We start from the raw sequence: 16,133 nt of genomic DNA, 5'->3' as shown, positions 1-16,133 counted from the left end.
AGCTCCATGCAACCTGAGGTCTGGACAGCTATATCAGTCCTTGGGAGGTCTGTTTGGGTGGGGACATCAGCATAGCTAGGCTGTAGTACTTCTGTTTGGGTTTCAGCCTCAGCCTTGCAGTTGTGGCAGATGGACACCATTTTCTCTCAGCAGGTCACAGTCTCCTTGTAGTTCTCAAAAAAAAAAAAATGGCCCACATTTATAAAGATGTAATCCTTCTAATTCTGGTTCCCTGGACACCTCAAGCTGCTGTGTAGGTTTACACAGCCAACAGCTAGCTGGGGTGACCGTCAGGCCTGCATCCTAAGCCTTCAGGTGAGCAGAGCAGGCAGCAGCCCTTCTCGTATAAACTGCCAATACCACTCCCTATTTGCACACCTACGGGCCGGTTATACGCAGGTTCCCGCAGTATGAACTGCCCGTGGGGACCATCGGCCCCGCCCAACTCTCACCCGCCCCTCTCACGAGACCTGTCACCTGCCGGCAGGTCCCTCCACACACACGGCCCAAGGGTGTCGGGGGGTCCAGAAATCCCCTCAGACACCCCTGGGGACCTGGCAAGCCTCGCACTCCTCTCAGCACGTGGCAACAACTGCTGCTGCTAGCGTCCTTTCTTATTGAGATCCAGAAAGAACCCTGCACTGTCTTGCCCACTCTCTCACCAGCCCGTAAGATATAGTTCCTATTTCATGCTTTTTATTAGGCTTTCGTACATTCCTAATTTACCAGTGCACATAGAAACTGTATTAATTAAAATCTTGGAAAACAATAAGACATGTTTCTTATTTTATCACAGAACTTCTATTTCAGAGGTCCCTCACTGTTTACCACTGGGTAAGTGCCCGTGTCAGGCCTTTTTTATAACCAACACTATAGGCACAAAACCTGGCTGAAATATCAGTCTGTATGTTGCCTGAAGGGTATTTTATTTTAATGACTGTATGTGTCAAGTCTGCACTTTATTCTTGGATACTTTGCTCATTTTAAAATATGCCTTTCTACAGTGTTGAAAGTAGTCAAAAACTACTGATGTAACTGTGAAGCAGGTTGCTAATCTTGTGTTTTGATTCAGAAGGTACTGACAGATTGTATTGGGCCTGGCTGGGATGGAGGTAACTTTCCCCATAGCAGCCCTCATAGTGCTGTGCTTTGTATTTGTAGCTAGAAAGGTGTTGATAACACGCCAATGTTTTGGCTACTGCTGAGCAGTGCTTGCACAGCATCCAGACTGTCTCTCCAACCCCAACCCTGCAAAGGCCAGTAGGCTGGGGGTGGGCAAGAGGATGGGAGGCAACATAGCCAGGACACCTGACCCAAACTGACCAAAGGGATATTCCATACCATATGACATCATGCTCCGCAGTAAAATCTAAGAGAAAGGAGGAGGAGGGGGGACATTTGTTATTAAGGCATTTGTCTTCGGAAGCAACTGCTACACATACTGAGGCCCTACTTCCCAGTGGCTGGACATTGCCTGCTGATGGGAAGTAGAGAACAAATCTTTTGTTTTCCTTTGCTTCCACGCACAGCCTTTGCTTTTCTTTATTAAACTGCCTTTATCTTATTTTCTCCTCCTGTCCCACTGAGGAGGGGGAGTGAGAGAGCAGCTTGGTGCTCAACATGGGGCCTGAGACAACAGCAGTTTTGAATTGAGTGTGCTATAGCTATAGTAGTTATTAATTGGCAGGCTTCTGTGCAGGTCAGGGACTTTGCTTGCTGCACTGCTTATTTTGCTGAGCTTGGGAACATTTTAATACAAACAATGGCTATGTGCATGGCCCTGGCATTGATGCCCTTACTGTGCTGGGGGAGCTATCTTGTGGAGAGGATGAAGGAATATACCTCCCTCTTCCTATCCGGGACTGATGTGGGTAGTTTTATTGCGCAGGTTGTCTAATGCCACTAACACTGTAGATACATCTTCTAAAAGATCACTGCCCCCATGCTGCTGTCGTTTCAGTGGAAAAACGAGAGGAAGCTCAGTTTCTGATTTTAAATGAGAGTACAATGAGTCACATCTGCTTTATTAAAGACCTTGACACAGACTTCCCCGCCTCCCCCCAAGCAAACTCATGATTTGGAAAGACTGAACTCTGCCATGCTTGATTGCATCCTAAAATAAGTGCTGGAGCCTACATTAGCAGTGGTACTTGCAATAAACCCTTTGCTGCTCTGTCTTATTTTGGTGCCAAGTTCCTTGTGGATGCCATTACTAGGGTATATTATTTTTTTATTTTTACACAAGAACTATGCTACCAAAAGAAGGAATCTTTTTATTCCTGTAGTACATAAACTTGCAACAGCCCTACAGATGTTGAATATTCATTACCTTTGCCAAAATACTTTAGAAGTTGTGAACATTTTTATGGCACAGTATTTTTCAAATTGTACCTGTGTTGGAGATATGCGAGAAACAAAAACAAAGGATGCTATTTAGTTAACGAGGCGTGACCTTGAGAAGAGAAACAAGATGATGACACCATAAGTCAGTGGGTAAAGACATACCAAGATAAGCACAGGGGCAACCAAAGAGCTACTTGAACTGTGAGTGAACTATCCTAATTAACATACTAGAAAACCCACCCTTGAGTAGGGAGAGCCCCCTACCAACAGAAGCCCCTTCCTCACAGAATATGCGCAGTAAAAAAGGAGGACACTGCGACTTTAAGTGGAGATGAGACTTGCGAGAACCAATAGGAACGAGAGTAACTAAGCAAAACTGTAAAAATACTGATAACTGTTGCTTGAAAGGTATAAAATGCTTTACCGTGTGTTAACCAGGTGTGCTAGCTTTGTGGAGTTACCACCTAGCACCCATCTCTGCGCAGACATGAAATAAACAAATATCTCGGCTCTGTGTGTTAATCGGCTTTTTTGCACACCGGGTGAAAGAATCCTGATTTTTTGGGACAACATTTTGGCGACCCAGATGGGACGGCCATAAGGCCTTGCCCGGATCGTCTTGCCGTCCCCGACAGTGGACCGGACCGGACTGAGCTCCAGCGCGCACCGACCTATTGATCGGGGACTCCTCCGGATTCCCTCCGAAGCCGGGGCGACAAGCGACTCAAAGGTGCAACGCCAACCAGAGATATTTGTATCAGGGTGAAAGGGAATGAATCCTTGGATTGGTGAGTATAAAATTTAATTACAAATTCAGTGACTCCCATGGAAGGTTAAAGGGTAAAGTCGCATGTAGACGCTTGGCAAAGGGTGCCGTAATTGACCAGGGGGGTCAGAGCCGAGTGCACATAAAGTCGCCGGTGGGGCGCATAAAGTCGCACATAGACGCTTGGCAAAGGGTGCCGTAATTGACCAGGGGGGTCAGAGCCGAGTGCGCATCAAGTCGCCAGGGGGGCGCATAAAGTCGCACGTAGACGTTCGGCAAGGGTTGCCTTAATTGACCAGGGGGGTCAGAACTGAGTGCGCATACTGACCAAGGGGGGTCAGAGCGGTACTGACCAAGGGGGGTCAGAGAGGAAATTACTGACCAAAGCGGTCAGAGTGGTAATTACTGACCAAAGGGGTCAGAAGGGTAATTACCGACCAAGGGAGTCAAAGCCGGCAAATAGGTAAATTCGGCTAAAATGGGAGCAAGCCAATCCGTGATTCCTCCCTGTAGCCCTTTGGGGTGTATTTTGAAAAATTGGAATAAGTTTGGGGGAAATCTAATGACTAAAGATAAAATGAAAAGATATTGTAATCAATGGTGGCCAAATTATAAATTGGGTTATGATGAAGTCTGGCCAGAAAATGGATCGGTAAACTATAATGCTATATGACAATTGATGTCGTTTTGCCGTTGGATGGGGAAATGGGATGAAGTGCCTTATGTTGATGTCTTTATGACTTTGTATAGAAAATCTGATATGCGGGAAAAATGTAAGCTAAAGACTGACCTAGTGATGTATACAGCTTCTGAGAAAAAGGAGAGCGGTTGTTGCATAGGCTGTGATGATAGAAAGACTGCAGGGGGAGAAGAGCAGAAAGATGTGCAACTGTTAGTCCCGACAGCCCCACCACTATACAAAAGCAGTGCTGGACAATTGCCAATCGATCCTAATTTACAATCGGGCAATGATAACTTTAGCCCCATTTCCAGCCGGACTAGAGGGCACGCTGAACCAGTTGTACAGGCTCCCCTGAGACAAGCAGTGGGACCGGAAAGACTGCTGGTTTTTGTACATGTTCCGTTCACTACCTCTGAGCTGTTAAATTGGAAACAATCTGTTGGATCCTATAAGGGAAACCCTGAGGGAGTACATCAACTATTAGAAACTATAATGTTAACACATAATCCCAACTGGGGAGATATACAGGCTCTGCTAAATACGTTCTTTGCGGCAGAGGAAAAGAGAATGGTGATTGAAAGGGCCAGGGAAGAAGGGGGAAGGAGAAACAGGCAAGAAGATTCTGAGGAGTTTCTGCCTACTAAAAGGGACCCAGAATGGGATCCTAACAGGGGGGGAACGAGGGCTCAACTGAAGCAGTATCAGCAGCTGATACTATATGGGGTTCAGCATGGAGTGCCTAAACCGAAGAATGTGTCTAAGCTTTATGAGGTAAGGCAGGGTCCGGAGGAAAATCCATCTGCCTTTTACGAAAGGCTATGTGAGGTAGCTAGAAAATGGATGGACTTGAATCCGGATGATGAGGCAAATCAGAGGATGTTCAATATATGTTGTTTATTGGGTAGTCGACTCAGGATATAAGGAGAAAGTTGCAGAAAGTTGATGGAGCTGGGGGAATGTCGATCTCACAATTGATAGAGTATAAGGTTTATGACAATCGAGATGAGAGGGAAAGAAAAGAAAAACAGAACAAAATAAAGTTGCAAGCATCTTTGCTGGCAGCGGCAATAAATGGAAATGATGTTGAAGGGAAGGGTAGAGGAAAAAGTAAAGGAAGAGGAGGATGCGGTGGAATAATGCAGGGAAGAGGTCCGCAAAACTGAACCCCTTTAGGGCTAAATCAGTGTGTGGTCTGTGAACAGGAGGGACACTGGAAGAATGAATGCCTGAAACGAGAGGGGCCAAAGGAACGGGATCATGCAGAAAATGCTAATCTTGTTATAAGATTCAGACAATGAATGAAGGGGACCAGGGGAGAACATTAAAATCTCCCCAGCTGATCCCCTGGTTCCAGTTAAGCTGGGGAATGAGACCATAGATTTTTTTTAATTGACAGTGGGGCTACTCATTCAGTAGTCACCACTTGTAAAGGACTTCTAAGTAAAGTAACTATACCTATTGTTGGGGCAAAGGGAAAAAGAATGTTAAGGCCATTTTTACAACCAATGGAATGCACAATTGGGGGAGCTAAATTAATTCATGAGTTTCTATACATGCCAGAATGCCCCCTACCTTTATTGGGGCGAGATTTATTATGCAAACTAAATGCACAAGTAACCTTTTCTAAGAATGCTGTACAGCTCCATATCCCACCTGAAACTGCCTGGAGAGCTCAGATCTGCTTGCTGACAGATGAAACACCGGAAGAAACTGAAGAGAATATTCCGGATGCTGTATTAAATGTGGTAATTCCCCTGGTATGGGCTTCAAAAAAAAAACCCAGGTAAAGCAAAAAATGTGAGTCCGATTAAAGTAGAACTAAAAGAGGGGGCAAAACCAGTAAGGGTGCATCAATATCCTATTAGGCTGGAAGCTCGCAAGGGCCTCGAAGCCCTGATAAATACCTTTATTCAATATGGACTGCTCAGAGAATGTCAATCTGAATACAATACACCGGTTTTACCGGTGAGAAAGCCTCACTCCCAGGATTACCAATTAGTGCAGGACTTGAGGGCTATAAGTTGGATAACCAAAGACATACATCCTACAGTGTCTAACCCTTATACTTTGTTAGCATCTGTACCCGAAAACAATGCCTATTTTACAGTGTTGGACCTAAAAGATGTCGCCTTCTGCATTCCAGTGGATGAACAGAGTCAAACACTCTTCGCTTTTTGAATGGGAGAATCCGACTACTGGAAGGAAAGGACGACTGTGTTGGACTGTTCTTCCCCAGGGATTTAAAAATAGTCCCACTTTGTTCGGTGAAGTACTGGCCAAAGAATTAGAACAATGGCAAACTAATAATGATAATGTTACTCTCTTACAGTATGTGGACGATATCTTAATTGGAGCAGATGATACAGAACAGACTTGTACAGAAGCCACAGTAAGCCTGCTAAACTTTCTGGGAATAGCCAGATTCTGCTGGATATGGATCCCCAATTTCGGACTTACAACCAAGCCCTTATACGCAGCCACAAAGGGCCTTGTGGGGAGTTGTTAGAATGGACTCCAGAGTGTCGGAGTAGTTTTGATGAAATTAAAAAAAACGATGGAAGCTCTCCTCAAGAAGCTACATGAAGAAACTCACATGGGAGCCAATGCTATGATAAGCAGTGTTAAGAGATACGCTGTAGGGCCAAAAATGCAGACAAATGCAGATATAATAGCAAAGAGATGAAACTTGTGTAAATGATCCCAAAATACAAAGAAAGCCACCAGCAGGTGACGTAAAAAGAGGAATAACCCCTAGGGAATACTGGCAAATAGATTTCTCTGAATTACCAAAATGTGGACAACATAAGTATCTACTTGTTCTAGTGGATATGTTTTCCGGATGGCCTGAGACTTTCCCTTGTCGCAACAATGGGGCTAGGGAAGTAATTAGGATATTACTAAAGGAAATAACCCCCCAGATAGCTAGAGTTGGACCATATGTCATTAAAAGGGTTGGACAACAACGACTTTTGTTTAATCCATCATGGTCCCTCAAATGGGTAGAACTATCAATGCAGATTAATATCTCTGCAGTTAAACCAGCCTGTTCACCATTCATAAGTATGTCCTATACAGGATGGTTAGCATGGTTACATGGGCAGTCTCTTACCCTTCCAAATCGAGTAAAAAGAAATGTAACTGGTATCCTAGGGACAGGATTGGGAGTCTGAAACAGCATAGATATGAAGTACTTGCAAACAAACTTAGTACAGCCACACATGATTTAAAAAAAAATTAGAACATCCACTGTGATCCTCCCTTAGGAACTCATCAATGGCTGTTGTCTGATATATTGCCTCAGCAGGAAAGGGTTAATGAAAAGGACCACCAATAATCATAGATGCACTTGGTATAGCCCAAAATAATATTTCTCTAGCTCTTAGTTGTATCCAGGCTCAATTGTGGGTGCAATATACAATAGCAGCAATTGTAAGAGAAGGTGAAGATGGCACCTTACCTACTGAAATTCGGAAAATAATCTGGGAAAAGGCAACTGCATTTGAAAGAGAATTCCAGTCATGGTGGTATCTGGGCAATTTCACTCACAATCCTATCCATAACAAAGCCACGGCCTTTGTTGTAACCATACAGAATGCATCGGTAAAAACCATCTACCCGATCGTTGCGTTAGGCTTAAATCACAATGGGACTGTACTTTATCCACTAGAGCATAGAGTATGGGCACAACGAGACAATAACAGATGGCAGACTGTTGAAGTTGATGCAGGTATGGTACGGGAACAACAGGGATTTATTTGCGAAAGTAATACCATCAAAGCTCAAGACATTTGTCTTGACACTGGGCAAAATGTTTGTCACTTCGAGATACATCCGAAAGAAAGCCCTGGAACTGTACTCATATATATTGGGAAAGGATGTGTGTGTATAAGAACTCTATGTAATTTTATAGTTGTAGATAATATTACTGTCGGGATAAAAAATCACTCAAATACTTGCATTTGTAACTTTACTAACATTATAGGATGTGATTTCAACTATTCAGCTCTGGTTACGACTTATCAGCTAATACAATCCAATTATACTTTAGTTAAGGATCTATTGCTTACTCCCATTGGGATGGATCTCACACTGGTGAAAAAAATTTTTGCAACATAATGATCTACGCCAGTTGCTGGAACGTGCCCGAGAAGAGGGACAAAGGACTTTAATCACCGTTCACCATGACACAGAAGAGATACATCGTGTTTTGGACCAGGTGAAGAAAGGTGGAGAACATAGGTGGTGGGAAGCCTTCCTTGGATGGTCACCCAAGACAACAGGCATTCTTAATCTCATGCTACACCCTGTTGTGATCTTGTTATTGCTAACATGTTTATGTTTACTGCTTATAATCATACTGTATTTTAAGGTTTGGCACATGATGAAGCAAATTGCTCTAATGCAATCACCCAGGGTATGCACGCTCATGACAGAGGGAGATAAATCCCTCAAACTTGAAAACTTCCCTATAAAGGACAGGAAAAAATTCCAGCGAGACATATGTCAATGGGAAGGAACCTATGAGCAGTTTTGGAAAATTTTGAAATCTCCCAGAGACTGAAGTTTTAGAATGAAAAGATCTAAGTGAGACTTATTTTAAATAAGAACTATTTATCTAAGTCTCAAAGGGGGGAATTGTTGGAGATATGCGAGAAACAAAAACAAAGGATGCTATTTAGTTAACGAGGCGTGACCTTGAGAAGAGAAACAAGATGACACCATAAGTCAGTGGGTAAAGACATACCAAGATAAGCACAGGGGCAACCAAAGAGCTACTTGAACTGTGAGTGAACTATCCTAATTAACATACTAGAAAACCCACCCTTGAGTAGGGAGAGCCCCCTACCAACAGAAGCCCCTTCCTCACAGAACATGCGCAGTAAAAAAGGAGGACACTGCGACTTTAAGTGGAGATGAGACTTGCAAGAACCAATAGGAACGAGAGTAACTAAGCAAAACTGTAAAAATACTGATAACTGTTGCTTGAAAGGTATAAAATGCTTTACCGTGTGTTAACCAGGTGTGCTAGCTTTGTGGAGTTACCACCTAGCACCCATCTCTGCGCAGACATGAAATAAACAAATATCTCGGCTCTGTGTGTTAATCGGCTTTTTTGCACACCGGGTGAAAGAATCCTGATTTTTGGGACAACATTTTGGCGACCCAGATGGGACGGCCATAAGGCCTTGCCCGGATCGTCTTGCCGTCCCCGACAGTGGACCAGACCGGACTGAGCTCCAGCGCGCACAGACCTATTGATCGGGGACTCCTCCGGATTCCCTCCGAAGCCAGGGCGACAAGTGACTCAAAGGTGCAACGCCAACCAGAGATATTTGTATCAGGGTGAAAGGGGAATGAATCCTTGGATTGGTGAGTATAAAATTTAATTACAAATTCAATGACTCCCATGGAAGGTTAAAGGGTAAAGTCGCATGTAGACGCTTGGCAAAGGGTGCCGTAATTGACCAGGGGGGTCAGAGCCGAGTGCACATAAAGTCGCCAGGGGGCGCATAAAGTCGCACATAGACGCTTGGCAAAGGGTGCCGTAATTGACCAGGGGGTCAGAGCCGAGTGCACATCAAGTCGCCAGGGGGGCGCATAAAGTCGCACATAGACGCTTGGCAAAGGGTGCCGTAATTGACCAGGGGGGTCAGAGCCGAGTGCGCATACTGACCAAGGGGGGTCAGAGCGGTACTGACCAAGGGGGGTCAGAGAGGAAATTACTGACCAAAGCGGTCGGAGTGGTAATTACTGACCAAAGGGGTCAGAAGGGTAATTACCGACCAAGGGAGTCAAAGCCGGCAAATAGGTAAATTCGGTTAAAATGGGAGCAAGCCAATCCGTGATTCCTCCCTGTAGCCCTTTGGGGTGTATTTTGAAAAACTGGAATAAGTTTGGGGGAAATCTAATGACTAAAGATAAAATGAAAAGATATTGTAATCAATGGTGGCCAAATTATAAATTGGGTTATGATGAAGTCTGGCCAGAAAATGGATCGGTAAACTATAATGCTATATTACAATTGATGTCGTTTTGCCGTTGGATGGGGAAATGCGACGACGTACCTTATGTTGATGTCTTTATGACTTTGTATAGAAAATCTGATATGCGGGAAAAATGTAAGCTAAAGACTGACCTAGTGATGTATACAGCTTCTGAGAAAAAGGAGAGCGGTTGTTGCATAGGCTGTGATGATAGAAAGACTGCAGGGGGAGAAGAGCAGGAGGATGTGCAACTGTTAGTCCCGACAGCCCCACCACTATACAAAAGCAGTGCTGGACAATTGCCAATCAATCCTAATTTACAATCGGGCAATGATAACTTTAGCCCCATTTCCAGCCGGACTAGAGGGCACGCTGAACCAGTTGTACAGGCTCCCCTGAGACAAGCAGTGGGACCGGAAAGACTGCTGGTTTTTGTACATGTTCCGTTCACTACCTCTGAGCTGTTAAATTGGAAACAATCTGTTGGATCCTATAAGGGAAACCCTGAGGGAGTACATCAACTATTAGAAACTATAATGTTAACACATAATCCCAACTGGGGAGATATACAGGCTCTGCTAAATACGTTCTTTGCGGCAGAGGAAAAGAGAATGGTGATTGAAAGGGCCAGGGAAGAAGGGGGAAGGAGAAACAGGCAAGAAGATTCTGAGGAGTTCCTACCTACTAAAAGGGACCCAGAATGGGATCCTAACGGGGGGGAAATGAGGGCTCAACTGAAGCAGTATCAGCAGCTGGTGCTATATGGGGTTCAGCATGGAGTGCCTAAACCAAAGAATGTGTCTAAGCTTTATGAGGTAAGGCAGGGTCCGGAGGAAAATCCATCAGCCTTTTACGAAAGGCTATGTGAGGTAGCTAGAAAATGGATGGACATGAATCCGGATGATGAGGCAAATCAGAGGATGTTCAATATATGTTGTTTATTGGGTAGTCGACTCACTCAGGATATAAGGAGAAAGTTGCAGAAAGTTGATGGAGCTGGGGGAATGTCGATCTCACAATTGATAGAGATAGAGTATAAGGTTTATAACAATCGAGATGAGAGGGAAAGAAAAGAAAAACAAAACAAAATAAAGTTGCAAGCATCTTTGCTGGCAGCGGCAATAAATGGAAATGATGTTGAAGGGAAGGGTAGAGGAAAAAGTAAAGGAAGAGGAGGATGCGGTGGAATAATGCAGGGAAGAGGTCCGCAAAACTGAACCCCTTTAGGGCTAAATCAGTGTGTGGTCTGTGAACAGGAGGGACACCGGAAGAATGAATGCCTGAAACGAGAGGGGCCAAAGGAACGGGATCATGCAGAAAATGCTAATCTTGTTATAAGATTCAGACAATGAATGAAGGGGACCAGGGGAGAACATTAAAATCTCCCCAGCTGATCCCCTGGTTCCAGTTAAGCTGGGGAACGAGACCATAGATTTTTTTTTAATTGACAGTGGGGCTACTCATTCAGTAGTCACCACTTGTAAAGGACTTCTAAGTAAAGTAACTATACCTATTGTTGGGGCAAAGGGAAAAAGAATGTTAAGGCCATTTTTACAACCAATGGAATGCACAACTGGGGGAGCTAAATTAATTCATGAGTTTCTATACATGCCAGAATGCCCCCTACCTTTATTGGGGCGAGATTTATTATGCAAACTAAATGCACAAGTAACCTTTTCTAAGAATGCTGTACAGCTCCATATCCCACCTGAAACTGCCTGGAGAGCTCAGATCTGCTTGCTGACAGATGAAACACCGGAAGAAACTGAAGAGAATATTCCGGATGCTGTATTAAATGTGGTAATTCCCCTGGTATGGGCTTCAAAAAAAAACCCAGGTAAAGCAAAAAATGTGAGTCCGATTAAAGTAGAACTAAAAGAGGGGGCAAAACCAGTAAGGGTGCATCAATATCCTATTAGGCTGGAAGCTCGCAAGGGCCTCGAAGCCCTGATAAATACCTTTATTCAATATGGACTGCTCAGAGAATGTCAATCTGAATACAATACACCGGTTTTACCGGTGAGAAAGCCTCACTCCCAGGATTACCAATTAGTGCAGGACTTGAGGGCTATAAGTTGGATAACCAAAGACATACATCCTACAGTGTCTAACCCTTATACTTTGTTAGCATCTGTACCCGAAAACAATGCCTATTTTACAGTGTTGGACCTAAAAGATGTCGCCTTCTGCATTCCAGTGGATGAACAGAGTCAAACACTCTTCGCTTTTTGAATGGGAGAATCCGACTACTGGAAGGAAAGGACGACTGTGTTGGACTGTTCTTCCCCAGGGATTTAAAAATAGTCCCACTTTGTTCGGTGAAGTACTGGCCAAAGAATTAGAACAATGGCAAACTAATAATGATAATGTTACTCTCTTACAGTATGTGGACGATATCTTAATTGGAGCAGATGATACAGAACAGACTTGTACAGAAGCCACAGTAAGCCTGCTAAACTTTCTGGGAATAGCCAGATTCTGCTGGATATGGATCCCCAATTTCAGACTTACAACCAAGCCCTTATACGCAGCCACAAAGGGCCTTGTGGGGAGTTGTTAGAATGGACTCCAGAGTGTCGGAGTAGTTTTGATGAAATTAAAAAAAACGATGGAAGCTCTCCTCAAGAAGCTACATGAAGAAACTCACATGGGAGCCAATGCTATGATAAGCAGTGTTAAGAGATACGCTGTAGGGCCAAAAATGCAGACAAATGCAGATATAATAGCAAAGAGATGAAACTTGTGTAAATGATCCCAAAATACAAAGAAAGCCACCAGCAGGTGACGTAAAAAGAGGAATAACCCCTAGGGAATACTGGCAAATAGATTTCTCTGAATTACCAAAATGTGGACAACATAAGTATCTACTTGTTCTAGTGGATATGTTTTCCGGATGGCCTGAGACTTTCCCTTGTCGCAACAATGGGGCTAGGGAAGTAATTAGGATATTACTAAAGGAAATAACCCCCCAGATAGCTAGAGTTGGACCATATGTCGTTAAAAGGGTTGGACAACAACGACTTTTGTTTAATCCATCATGGTCCCTCAAACGGGTAGAACTATCAATGCAGATTAATATCTCTGCAGTTAAACCAGCCTGTTCACCATTCATAAGTATGTCCTATACAGGATGGTTAGCATGGTTACATGGGCAGTCTCTTACCCTTCCAAATCGAGTAAAAAGAAATGTAACTGGTATCCTAGGGACAGGATTGGGAGTCTGAAACAGCATAGATATGAAGTACTTGCAAACAAACTTAGTACAGCCACACATGATTTAAAAAAAAATTAGAACATCCACTGTGATCCTCCCTTAGGAACTCATCAATGGCTGTTGTCTGATATATTGCCTCAGCAGGAAAGGGTTAATGAAAAGGACCACCAATAATCATAGATGCACTTGGTATAGCCCAAAATAATATTTCTCTAGCTCTTAGTTGTATCCAGGCTCAACTGTGGGTGCAATATACAATAGCAGCAATTGTAAGAGAAGGTGAAGATGGCACCTTACCTACTGAAATTCGGAAAATAATCTGGGAAAAGGCAACTGCATTTGAAAGAGAATTCCAGTCATGGTGGTATCTGGGCAATTTCACTCACAATCCTATCCATAACAAAGCCACGGCCTTTGTTGTAACCATACAGAATGCATCGGTAAAAACCATCTACCCGATCGTTGCGTTAGGCTTAAATCACAATGGGACTGTACTTTATCCACTAGAGCATAGAGTATGGGCACAACGAGACAATAACAGATGGCAGACTGTTGAAGTTGATGCAGGTATGGTACGGGAACAACAGGGATTTATTTGCGAAAGTAATACCATCAAAGCTCAAGACATTTGTCTTGACACTGGGCAAAATGTTTGTCACTTCGAGATACATCCGAAAGAAAGCCCTGGAACTGTACTCATATATATTGGGAAAGGATGTGTGTGTATAAGAACTCTATGTAATTTTATAGTTGTAGATAATATTACTGTCGGGATAAAAAATCACTCAAATACTTGCATTTGTAACTTTACTAACATTATAGGATGTGATTTCAACTATTCAGCTCCGGTTACGACTTATCAGCTAATACAATCCAATTATACTTTAGTTAAGGATCTATTGCTTACTCCCATTGGGATGGATCTCACACTGGTGAAAAAAAATTTTTGCAACATAATGATCTACGCCAGTTGCTGGAACGTGCCCGAGAAGAGGGACAAAGGACTTTAATCACCATTCACCATGACACAGAAGAGATACATCGTGTTTTGGACCGGGTGAAGAAAGGTGGAGAACACAGGTGGTGGGAAGCCTTCCTTAGATGGTCACCCAAGACAACAGGCATTCTTAATCTCATACTACACCCTGTTGTGATCTTGTTATTGCTAACATGTTTATGTTTACTGCTTATAATCATACTGTATTTTAAGGTTTGGCACATGATGAAGCAAATTGCTCTAATGCAATCACCCAGGGTATGCACGCTCATGACAGAGGGAGATAAATCCCTCAAACTTGAAAACTTCCCTATAAAGGACAGGGAAAAATTCCAGCGAGACATATGTCAATGGGAAGGAACCTATGAGCAGTTTTGGAAAATTTTGAAATCTCCCAGAGATGGAAATTTTAGAATTAAAAGATCTAAGTGAGACTTATTTTAAATAAGAACTATTTATCTAAGTCTCAAAGGGGGGAATTGTTGGAGATATGCGAGAAACAAAAACAAAGGATGCTATTTAGTTAACGAGGCGTGACCTTGAGAAGAGAAACAAGATGATGACACCATAAGTCAGTGGGTAAAGACATACCAAGATAAGCACAGGGGCAACCAAAGAGCTACTTGAACTGTGAGTGAACTATCCTAATTAACATACTAGAAAACCCACCCTTGAGTAGGGAGAGCCCCCTACCAACAGAAGCCCCTTCCTCACAGAACATGCACAGTAAAAAAGGACACTGCGACTTTAAGTGGAGATGAGACTTGCGAGAACCAATAGGAACGAGAGTAACTAAGCAAAACTGTAAAAATACTGATAACTGTTGCTTGAAAGGTATAAAATGCTTTACCGTGTGTTAACCAGGTGTGCTAGCTTTGTGGAGTTACCACCTAGCACCCATCTCCGCGCAGACATGAAATAAACAAATATCTCGACTCTGTGTGTTAATCGGCTTTTTTTGGACATCGGGTGAAAGAATCCTGATTTTTGGGACAACATAACCATTAATTTTCTCAGTGTTATGTTTAAATCTCTTGAGAATTCATGTTTCTGAATTCTTGCTTAAGTAAATACAAGCATAATGCGTACACACACACATGTTCTCATGTGACATTTCTTTACTTTGGTAAATTTTTAGGTTATTACAAAGGATTTTTAGGTAATGCATAGGCTGTGTACTTTCAGCAGCCATTCAGGATATAATGGTTGAATTTTCATTTTTCTGTATGTTTTCCATACATAACAAGTAGTGATTGTTGGTTTGACTAATGGTTTATAATAGAATCACTTTGTAAGACTTGATGTGGAATGTGTAAATGCAAAGCAAGACTTTTGTTAGCATTCGAATAGTATTTAAATAGCTGCACAAGGCTCTCCTTTTTCTTTGCTTGCATTAGCAGGGTATAGACTTCATCAAATAATTTAGGAGCACTGTAAGCTGATCTCCCAATTTTCATTTAGTAGTTTGCCTCCTGAATTAAGGAAAAGGAATAAGCATTAGCTTTACTGTGGAGTGTACTGTATTTCAGTCACTAGTATTCTTTGAAATAACAAAGTGATCTGCAAATAATCTTGACATGAAATAGCACAGCATTTTATGTCTCTCTTTTAGTATTCCAAGCAACAATGACTTGATCCATATAAGTCTTTAGTTCAGTCTAAAATCTAAGTTTAATGGAGGATTTACAGAAATGTTGGACATTAGTACTTGTACGTGATTGATGCAGTGTTCTATATATATTTTACAGTTCATTATAAATTATTTGGTGTTTTAGTATTAAAAACAGATGACAACCTATAGATTTAGTATTATGCATGCATAGAAGATGGATATATACCCATATATACTGTCTGTATTTGTGATTGTTGAACCTCTATACTATATTAAAATGTATTATTCATTTCTTCCAACAACCATGAGTCAGTAGAAAATAATAGGTGCAATCATTTGAAAAATGCACATTCACAATTTGCTTGTATTCATCTCAAAGTTCAGGCTTGTCCTGGTTTCGGCTGGGACAGAGTTAGCTTTCTTTTTAGTAGCTGGTACAGTGCTGTGTTTTGGATTTAGTGTGAGAATGATGTTGATAACACTCTGATGTTTTAGTTGTTGCTAAGTAGGGCTTATCTTAAGCCAAGGACTTTTC

The 16,133-nt window shown here is 42.6% G+C and overlaps 1 long non-coding RNA gene across 2 annotated transcripts; it reads left to right on the top strand.

The window, feature by feature from the left end:
* The first annotated feature begins 2,985 nt into the window (after positions 1-2,985).
* On the top strand, positions 2,986-12,663 carry LOC127028761 (uncharacterized). 2 transcript variants are annotated; one of them, XR_007768052.1, is made up of 3 exons: positions 2,986-3,073; positions 9,103-9,161; positions 12,159-12,663. It is a non-coding gene; the product is annotated as an uncharacterized LOC127028761 (long non-coding RNA). The 2 variants fall into 2 exon arrangements; XR_007768053.1 differs by lacking the exon at positions 12,159-12,663 and adding an exon at positions 11,937-12,036.
* The last annotated feature ends 3,470 nt before the right edge of the window (positions 12,664-16,133 follow it).

Source organism: Gymnogyps californianus, unplaced genomic scaffold, assembly GCF_018139145.2.
Source record: "Gymnogyps californianus isolate 813 unplaced genomic scaffold, ASM1813914v2 HiC_scaffold_41, whole genome shotgun sequence".
NCBI lineage: Eukaryota > Metazoa > Chordata > Aves > Accipitriformes > Cathartidae > Gymnogyps > Gymnogyps californianus.
This window is presented reverse-complemented; position numbering and strand designations above follow the sequence as displayed.